Genomic DNA, 10,942 nt, shown 5'->3' with positions numbered 1-10,942 from the left:
AAAAAAAAAAAAAAAAAAAGGTTGAAAAGCCTGGTTTCAGCCCCAGCTCCGTCCTGTGAACTTGGGCACCACCTTCCTGGGTCTGGGCCTCCATTTCCAAGGGACATGTTCACCTGTAGGTCTCTAATCCAGCCGGACTCTCTGAACTGCCCTGGATGGGCAGAGGTGAGACCAGACAGGAGCCACACCCCAACAATCTTCCCGGAAGCTACCAGAGGACTAATAAAACCTGGGGTTGTTTTCTTCGTCACATCACTCTGGAAATATTGATACTGGCGTGCCAAACAGAAAAGCAATTCTTCTCTCCTACAGCAGGAGGAGGGCAGGGAAAATGAGCCTGCTCATTAGCAAGGTCTGCCCGAGATGTGGTCGCCTCCTCACTCCCCTGTCTCCAGGACAGCTTGGAGAGGCTCGGAGACTCGGAGACTCGGAGTAAACACAGATCGAGAGATACCCATCTGTCTGCATTTAATTTGAGGCTGAGTTCCCAGCTCTTCGCAATGGAGAGCTGCATTCCAACATACAAGACCAGGACAGGTTGGTGGAGGAGAGCTTTTTGCCTATGAGTTGCAGTAATTATAAATCAAGGGTTTCTTGGTAATGTCTGGGTCCCTTTGCTGTTTCCTTGGTGATTAAAGTGTTACAGATAAGTCAGGGCAGAGTGGTTGATTTAAAGGGGCATTGGTTGGCTGGGCATGGTGGCTCACACCTGTAATCCCCACACTTTGAGAGGCAGAGGCGAGAAGATTGCCTGAGCCCAAGAGTTTGAAACCAACCTGGGAAACTTGGCAAGACCTTGTCTCTACAATAAATCAAAAAAATTAGCTAAGTGTGATGGCATGTGCCTGTAGTTCTAACTGCTTGAGGCAGAAGGATCACCTGAGCCCAGCTGGTTGAAGTTACGGTGGCCGTGGGCATACCATTGCACTCCAGCCTGGGTGACAGAGACTCTGACTCAAAATAAAATAAAGGGGCATTGGTGAGGACTGACACTTCCAAGACCTCTGGAAAAATCCTGTCTCCCATCAGTAATAGAATACAATGACTGCCTTTTGTCAATTACCTACTATAAACTAAACCCCAACTACAGAGCAATATCGACTTTATCTCCAATAAATCCCCCAACAGCCCTGAGGCAAAATGGTACAGTGAAAGCCCCACTTTACGACTGTGGAAACTAAGGCTCAGAGAAGGTCTGTAATTTGTGCAAAGTCACAAAACTTGAGCCAGAGTCTAACCAGATGTGTATTGCTCCAAATTCCACAGCCTATGTTCTTATCACTCCCTGATTGCCTCCCAAGTTCCAGAGTCCATAGATAACAAGAATAAATCACAAATTGTCCTTATTGATCAAGTGTTTTTTTATCTCATTTATCCTTCTCACTACTCTGTGAGGGAAACACCAGTGTGCCCATTTTACAGATGACAGAACTGAAGCATGAAGAAGCTATGTCAGCTATCAAGGTCACACACCTAGTTAAGGATGATGCTGGGATTCAAAAGTTTCCTGCCAGTCTTACCGCTGGTGGACAGTGTGCAGGGAAGGGCTGAGATGGGCCCATGGGCAGCTGGACTTGGCTGACACTGAACACCCTGTTGCCAACTCTCTCAGTGGTAGACAAGAGTCAGAACCATCCTTTTAGGGTTCTGTAATGGAGGCTTAAATGAAGTCTTCTCAGAGGCACCAAGATATAACAAAAGCTGCCTCCCAAAGCGGGGGCCCGGACCAAGACTCCACCTGGGGATCTAACTCCTGCCTGCGAAATCTAACCAGCAAAAGACATGATGGCGGGAACGCAGCTCCCCTGGGGCAGGTTGCATGCCCAGGGCACACAGGGGCAGAGAGCCAAGGGAGAGAGAGTAGCTTGGGACCCTGTTAAATCCTGCCCAAGGGACTTCTGGGAAGAGCAGAGACTCAACAGGCAAGGGTCTACATAGAGAGGACCCATCCGGCCTGGGAGCTGAAGGGACCTGGAGGAGAGGCGTATCAGCCAGTCCCCAAGAGTGCCTTATTCAAACCAAAAACGAGAAAGGAGTTTCACAAGTCCCCTCCCGTCTTGCATCCCCTTCTCCCATGACTGTGCTGTTACAGCAGCCACAGTCACCTGTCCTGTGTCCCCTACAAACTGTCAGCTGCTCTGACTTGGAGAGGGGAAAAATTTGACATTGAATCAAATCTGAAATGTGAATTTTGTGATTAAAATTTACAATTCTAATTTTGTCATTGAAACCTATTTTATGTCAAAAAATGACTTTTTAAATGGACCTATTACCTAAAAGTGAACCAATTAAGCCATGGGGATACAATGTAAAAGGACAGAGGAAGACACAAATAGTGTTGAGTTCCAGTTACATCTCTAAGTTGCAATTTGCAACTTTCCATTGCATCAATTACCTCTCCCTGACCCAGGTACAGAGAAAGGGATTCTAAAGTCGTGTCCACAGAAGAAGAAAGGGCAGGGGTCATCCCCTAATGGAACCATGCAAATGAGCCAGCCCCTCCCAACAGCCCTGAGCTGGAGTGTGCGCAGAGAAGTAACAATGTAACCTGGAAAAATGTCAATGGTCCGCACCTTTGGGAGGCTGAGGTGAGTGGCTTGCCTGAGCCCAGGGGTTCGAGACCCACCTGGGCAGCAAGACCTCATCTCTACAATAAATCAAAAAATCAGCCAGGTATGGTAGCGCATACCTGTAATTCCGGCTACTTGGAAGGCTGAGGCGGAAGGATCGCTGGAGCCCAGCAGGTCGAGGCTGCGGTGGCTGGGAGCGGTCACTGCACTCCAGTCTGGGTGACAGAGTGAGACTCCGACTCAAAAAAAAAAAAAAAAAATGTCAATAATGACACTGTCTTGGGAACCTCAGGAGGTTGCACATTTCCTGGCCTGGCTCTTTCCTTGGGATCTCTTGTACCTCTAACTAGCCATAGGAGGTTAAGATAAAAGAACTTTAGAATTTATAGAAAACCTGGACAGAACTTTATTCTGTAAGCAATTGGAAGTCATTGAAAAGTTCAAGAACATGACCAGAGACCTCAGGTACCTGAGACTCTGAGGGACAGGAGGGCTGGAGAGGGCTCCTTGGTCTTTGAGGCTTCTGTTTTTGGCCCACACTCACCCACCATTTCTTTAGCTCCAGGTTAGGAAATTTGGTAATTTCCTATGGCCCAACTTGAGGTCAGGAGGTAGAGCTGCCCAGGACTTCAAGGTGCTCCTTCCGATGCAATTGCCCTTGCTGTCACTTTCTCCTTAGGATGTCCCCTGAGCTGAACAGAGCCCAGACCTGAATATCTCCTCCCAGAATATCTGACAAGAAATATCTGCCTGAGCCTCAGGGCAGACAGGAGGCTAACCAGCCAGGGAGGGTGAACCAAGAGTGGCAAGGGTGGAACAGCTCTCAGAGCCCACTAAGACTCCAGGGAGAAGGAGAGGGACCCCAGGAATGTGACCCTGATCTCTCCCATAAGCCTACTGGACACAAAGACGAACAGGGTTCTCTGCGGCATGGGATCTAGGCAGAACCTGTCCACACAGTTTCAACGGGGTCTCGACGCCAGTGCCAGCTCCTGCTTTGATCCACCTCTGAATATAGAACCAGGCCCTGCTCTATCCTGTAGCAAGGGGGTGAGCAGGGCTACTCTGGCCTGGGTTCAAATCCCTGGTCCACCACTTAGTGACTCTGTGACCTCTCTTGGGTCCATTTCCTTGCCTGTCAAATAGGCTGACAATAGCACAGATGTGAGGCCAAGCATGTAGACAGCCAGAACCATGTCCAGCGCTTGGCTGTGGTCTGCAGTGTGGCCTCGCCCCCATTTGGGTGCTGACTCCAGCCTCTCTCTTAGTTCCCTGGCTTCCTGGGCTCCCACGACAGATTCAGTGCTCTCGCCCCCTCCTCCTCCCTCTCCCGCCTCTATCTCCCCCGCTCTCTCCCTCTCCAGGGTGGATTGGTTTGAATGCAATCTGTAATCTCCCGAAAGGCCCCGGAGGGACCCATCGGCTCCTTCTAAGGAGCATTAACTCAAACCGTAACCAGCTCTCAGTGCGTGCTGGGGAGGCCAAGTCCTCTGGGAGCCCTCATGATGCTGTGGAGGCGCTGGCAGTTCATCTTCCCAGGTGGGGTGGGGGATGGCATGGCAGTGCCCCCAGCCCAGTCCCATGAATGCCCACCACCCTATCCCTCAAGGGTCCCCTGCCCTGTGTCCAGCTGCACCCACCACCACCCAGGAATGGTTTTCTGTGGGAGGAATGACTGCAGGGCCAGCAGGGCAGGGGCCACAGCATGGTCTGAAGCCTTGCTGGGATTGGGAGCACCCTCACCTCTCAGAAATCTGATTCCCTGTGGATTTGACCATAAGCCTTGACCCCTGCCCAGGATTCCCTGCTGCCTCTGTCCTCCTCCTGGGGTGGAAATGAGGAGTCCAGTCCCCTCATAACTAGCTCACTGGGGCACTCATGTCCCTGGGAGCAGGGACAGGGGTCTCGTCTGGGAGGCTCTGCCGAGCCCGAGGGTGATCCCTCAAGGGAACCAACAGGAGCTTGGCACAGGGATGGGCAGGGAGAAGGGTGGACCCAGAAGCCCTTGCTCTGAACTGGGGGTGTTTTGTCCATGAATGCACTCCCTTCCTACCAGGATGAAGACAGGGCTCCAGGAGAGGAAGGGAGGACACACCTGGGAAGCCAGAAAGAGAGGGCTGGGGCCAGAAGAGGGAAGAGGGAAGTTCTGCCAAGTCTCGCCTCAAGGGCTGCCAGAGGTAGAACATGTCTATCCCCTCAGAGCAGGCTCTGTCTCCTTCTTTCAGACTGAGACTCCTGAGGACGGAGCTGGGTCTTCCTGCTCAGGCTGAATTTACTTGAGGATAGATCTGGCTCTCCCCCATCAGACTGGGGGTCCCTGAGAGCAGAACTTGCATCTTTTCCATCAGAATGGGGCTCCCCCTCAAAATAGGGCTCCTGAGAACAGAGCTGGCTCTCCATCCCACCCCACCCCCTCAGGCTGGGGCTCCCTGAGAACAGAACTGGGTCTCCCATCTCAGACTGGGGCTCCCCCTTAAAATAGGACTCCTAGGAACAGAGTTGGCTCTTCCCCTTCAGACTGGGGCTCCTTGAGAGCACAGTGGGGACTTCCCCCTCAAACTGGAGCTTCCTGGTTGCAGAGCTGGCTCTCCTCCCTCAGGCTGATTGCAGAAAGGGTCTGCCCCCTCAGACAGAGGCGCCTGGTTGCAGAACGGGGTCTGTTTCCTCAAGCAGAGCATCTCAGGCCCTCTACTCAATCACTGGAGGTGAGGCCTGCTCTTTATCACTTGCTGAGTGCCTACTGTATGCAGGCCCTGGTGTCTTCAAGACTGAAGACTTGGTGGCAAATAGGGCAGATATGGCCCTGGTGGAATGCCCAGCCTTGCAGCTGCTTTGCTTTGCCTGGCACAGGGGACTTCATAGCAAACATCCTGTGGCCCTCGCCATGTGCTGGGCAAGACCCCCATTCCTTCCTCCAACAACCCTCAACATCCTGCCTCATTACTACCTGCTGAAACACAGAACATTCAGGGAGCGTCCCAGGGGCACAGGGCAACACCAGGACAAGGGCAGATCCTCATCTATGAAGTCCTCACCAAGCCTCACTGACTCCTCAAACTTCCCTGTGTGGTGAGCATGGTTACTATCACCGAGAGATGATGAGATGCTGCAGCAAAGGACATATTCCTAGGTAGACGCCATGAAGGCAGATCCCACACCAGTTACTTCACCCCTGTGTTCCCAGGCTCCAAAACTGTTCCTTGCACTGAACAAATGCTCAAATATATTTCTTGTATGATTGAGTGAATGAACACAGAAACACAGGAATAACTGCTTCAGGGTCAGCAGTTGGCCCCATGGCAATCACCTGGGATAACAGATTGTCTCCCACTAACCCCAGGCCCCAGCAGCCTGCACAGCCAGGCACAGAGGCCCAGTCTATGGCCCTAGAAGTTCTAGGAATGAGGACTTCTAGGCTAGATTGGGGCCTCTATGGGATTTGATGAGTGTGGCTGGGACAGAAAAAAATGCAGTTAAATCAAAGCCCCTCAAGTCAGTCTACCAGAGAAGAACTGAAATCCAGGCCCCTGGGCCTATCTTGTTTGGGAGTGGGGAGCGGGGCTGGGGACTCACCCACCAGCGGGTGGGCTTGCTTTTGTCTGCCAGCCTGTCCGCCAGTTCCTTGGCCAGGGCCTGCCAGCCCCTTGCCCAGTTCCCCACAGTGGGGGAAGCCATGGGCTGGGCCCCGGGAACCTCTTCCAGTCAGTCTGCACTATGCCCAGAGCCTCTTCCTGAGCTGGGGTCCTGCAGGGCCAAGAAGGGACTGAGCCCCAGGGAGACAAGAAAATAGAGAAAAGTAAACAGAAGCCCTGCCCCGCCCCCTTCGATATGCACAGATGCAGGTTGCCACTCAAAAAGCAATCTCTCCAAACGTTTAAAAACTGCCTGCAATTTATATCTTGTGCTTGACAGAGCATCTCCAAGTCATTTCCTGGTGCAAAGAAGTACAGACTCCTGAGCCAGGGGACTGTTCCTCCCCCAGCATGGGTCACTAAGTGGAGTACCCCCCCCTCAAGGGAGGGAGGAAACAAAGTAGGTAAATTTTCTTGGATCCCCTTCATCCTCAAATAGATTCAGAGAGGTCCAGAGCTGCAACCCAGCCAGCCAGGAGTCCCCTCAGAAGTTACAGAACCACAGACAAAAAAGGGACATCGCCAGGTACAGTAATCCCAGCACTTTGGGAGGTCAATGCAGGAGAATTGCTTGAGCCCAGGAGCTTAAGACCAGCCTGGGGAACATAGCAAAACCTCTTCTTTACAAAAAAAAAAAATCAAAAAGAAAAAAAAATTAGCCAGGCATGGTGGTACATGCCTATAGTCCCAGCTACTCAGGAGGCTGAGCCAGGAAGATTGCCTCAGGGCAGGAGCTTGAGACTTCAGTGAACCATGATCATGCCATTGCACTCCAGCCTGGGCAACAGAGTGAGATGCCGACTCAAAAAAAAGGGGGAGGCAACCGCTTCGGGTCCCCTCCCACTGTGGGAACTTTTCTGTCCTCTCAATAAATCCTGCTTTCTAAAAAAAAAAAAAGGCATAACTCTTCCCCTCATCAACAGACATTTATGAATAAAGCCCCACCTCCATGAAACCATGATTTTAATGCAGTGTGTCCTGTGTTCTAAGAGAGGGAGCATGAGGTTGGAGGGACTCAGGAGGGAGCGTCAACCTTCCCTGAGAAGGTCTGGCCTTCAACTGTGTCGAGAAGGATGTGCAGGAGTTTGCCAACCTGAACCAGAGAAAGGAGCTCCAAATGGAGGACACAGCAGCACAGTGATGCAAAATAACCTGGAGACGGGAGTGCAATATCACAGAGCAGCAGGAGGTGAGGCTGGAGGACAGAAATAGGACTGGGGACCCTGACTCCAGGAGCTGACTGTGCCCCTCCAGGTGCACCACCCACGGGACCTGCAAGCAGAAAAGGACACTGAGGAGGGGGACAAAGAGAGGTAAAGAGGCCAACCTGGAGAGAGAGGTTGAGTCCATGGAGACTGCGAATGTCCTCTGCCCCCCCCCCCCCCCACACACAAAAAGAGCCAAGCCTACACTTTCATCCCACCTTCTTCCACCCTCCCCTCACACATCAGCCACTCCCCCAGGTTGCCTCCCCCACCCAATGGCTGGTTCCTCCTCCCGTGTAAGTCACTGCTCAAAAGTCACCTCCTCTGGGTAGCATGCTCTGACCTCAACATCTAACCCCAGTCCCTCTGTCCCGTCAACCTTTTTCACTATCTTTAGGCCATTTACTATCCAAAATAAACTTCCTTATGGTTTTACATCATTATTCTTTGTCATCCTTGTGGGGTTTTAAACTCCATGGGAGCAGAGAACTAGTCTGGCCTATTTCCAGCCCCAGCCCCAGAAGAGTGCCTGGCACATCACTGGCATTCAACAAACATCTCCCAAATGAATGAATGAACAAGCCCTGTGTCGTGGCACTGAGGTTCTGGTTCCCTGTTCAGAGCGGGGCTCTCCACCTGAAAACACCAGCCCCTCCAGCCCCGACTGTTGTCTGTGCAGTCCCTTCTGCAATTAATCATGCTCTGTTGGGTGATACCCTTTGTGTTGTCATTGGAGGCTGCATCTCATTCATCTCCGTCTCCCCCTGGGGTCCGGTGCATAGTAGGTGCTCAGTCAGGGGTTCCCTGTCATTAACCCTCACCGCAGTCCCAGCAAGAGTGATGGGCACAGTAGCAGACAGTCCTCAGGGCAGAGGAGACACCTTTCCCTTCCTCCACAGGTCCCTTGGGGCAAGGGGGAGGGGCTGAGAGAGAAGGGAACTCCAGGAGGACCTGCAAGGACTTTACTCACCTGCTATAAAGGAAAACTCACCCTTGGGCCAGAAGGCAGCAGGTGCAGCCAGAAAGACACAGGTCTTTGTCCCAAAAAGACTTGGTTCCGGCTCAGGAAAAAGCTTTACCAGTCAGGAGCTGAGTGACCTTGGGCCAGCCAATTCACCTCTCTGAGCCTCAGATCTCGCATGGGGGGGGATGTAGCGTTGGTAGGAAGATCAAAGGCCATCTTGAACGGGAGTGCCTAGTAAGGGCACAATAAATGTGAGCAATAACAATCATAATAGTCATAACTAATAAATATCAAGATTCTCACTTGGTTAAAGCATATTCGACGCTAACCACTTTGTTCTCAGTGTCGTATTTAGTCTCCATCATAACCCTGATACAGGTATGATTATTAATATCATTTTACAGTTGAGGACAAGGTGATCCAGAGGGGTTAAGTAACTTGCCCAAGACCGCACAGCTAGCAAGTGGAAGAGCCAAGATCTAAACGCAGGAAGTCTGGCTTCTGAGTCCACCCTCTTAAGTTCACTATTACTATTGCTAAAACAGTACAAAACTAAAGCACAGCTGTGCAATTCTCTGCCTCAGTTTCCCTGTCCATAGATGAGTATAAGTATTACACTGCCTACTCACAGAAGTATGATGTCAATTCAGCAATATGTAAAAAAGCATCTGGTACCCAGTGGGCACTCCATAAGTGTCGGTGGCCTTTCTTTCCCATGCCCAAAGGGACAGCAGCCCCCTCAGAGCGCTCTGAGCAGAAAGCCGCGTGGAGAAGGAGCCAGCTGATAAAACAAGTGTCGGCTGCTCATTTGGTAAATGAGATTTGGTTAGAAAGATGAACGCTGCCACTTCTGGCTAATGTGTCATGTAAATTCTAATGATAATACAGCTCCCGAGCCCGCGCCCGCCCCGTGCCCGCCGCCTCTGCTGCCGCCGCTCAATTATCTCCCGAGGCTCCTGGCAGAATCCATGCTTCACTGGGATCCTCGCCCCAGCCTGCCGTCCCCAGCCGCAAATAATGAAAACCCGCCTCGTCCGCGAGATTGCTCACTTACATTTTCTATTAATTTTTTCCTTTCAGAGGAAAAATGAGAGGAGCTGGGGAAGGAGGAGGAAAGGTGGGGGGTGGGGCTGAGCTGCAGCCTTTCAAGGCCAATCAGCTCTGAGCCAGGGACCCAACACACGGACAGACTGGAGACAGGTGGTCAGGAGGGGGAGGACAACCACGTCCCGCCTCAGTCGCCCAATCCCTGAGACAGAGGAGGCCCAGGGGTCAGTGAGGCCCAGAGGCCAGAGCTAGAACCTTTGAGTGGGTGAAGGAGCCCTAGACTAGGAGTCAGAGCAGGGATCCCAGGTCTCTATTCACTTGCTGTGTGAATCTGAGCAAGTCACTTCACCTCTCTGGATGCAGTTCCCTCACCTGTAAAAGGTGTGTGAGCTGGTTGGCTGGTGTCCAGGACCCGTCCTGAGCTGACAGACTGTGAGTACCCAGGCTCAGGAACAGACTTCAGCTACTAGCAAAGAAGAATTTCCCAGCAGACAGGAAGGGGACTGTGAGTGGCGGTGACTTCCCCATCAAAAAAAGGTGTTTAAACTGTGACAAAGATGTGGACCCGTCCTGAGGTGACGGACTGTGAGTACCCAGGCTCAGGAACAGACTTCAGCTACTAGCAAAGAAGAATTTCCCAGCAGACAGGAAGGGGACTGAGTGGTGGTGACTTCCCCATCAAAAAAAGGTGTTTAAACTGTGACAAAGATGTGGACCCGTCCTGAGCTGACGGACTGTGAGTACCCAGGCTCAGGAACAGACTTCAGCTACTAGCAAAGAAGAATTTCCCAGCAGACAGGAAGGGGACTGAGTGGCGGTGACTTCCCCAACAAAAAAAGGTGTTTAAACTGTGACAAAGATGTGCAGAGACTCACCACTCTCTCTGGCAAGATTCTGAGAACACCTGGATACTAAGGCACAATCTGTTGGCTGAGGTAGAATGGAGAGTGGGGGAGGGCAGCAAGAGTTGTCCCCATTCTAGAGAAAGGAAAGAAAGACTTAAAGAGGGGGGCTTTCACCCAGGTCCACCCTGAGTCCTGAGTCTGTGTGGGGCCAGCAGGAAGCTGCACTCATTTTTGTGATAGAAATGGTGGATACAGACTTGTACCTGACCACCGTACTTGTCCTCAGGGACCTGTTTATGGTCCACTGGGGGGACGAGATGGTGAACAAAAAGGTCTAAAAGGGGTACATAAAGAAATAAAAAAGCACAGGGGGTCATAGCGAGAGAAAGACCCTCATCCACTCCTCGAGGAAATCTTCCTAGAGGAGGTGGCATTTAACCCAAGTAGCACTAGAAGGGGAAAAGGCAGCCTAGAAGATTTGGCAACATGTAAGAAAGCATCTGGTACACAGTGGGCATTCAGTAAGAGACAACAGTGACCTCCCCTTCAGCCAAGCTAGGGAACCCAGGCAGGGTGGGTCACAAAACAGCCTCAAGACCAGACACAGGATCAGACACACGCAGCAGTGACTCAATACATACCTAAAGAGTGGGTGAGTGATCGGCTGGGTAGATGGGTG

Source organism: Carlito syrichta, unplaced genomic scaffold (genome assembly GCF_000164805.1).
Source record: "Carlito syrichta isolate Samal-C Ts95f unplaced genomic scaffold, Tarsius_syrichta-2.0.1 Scaffold304465, whole genome shotgun sequence".
NCBI lineage: Eukaryota > Metazoa > Chordata > Mammalia > Primates > Tarsiidae > Carlito > Carlito syrichta.
This window is presented reverse-complemented; position numbering follows the sequence as displayed.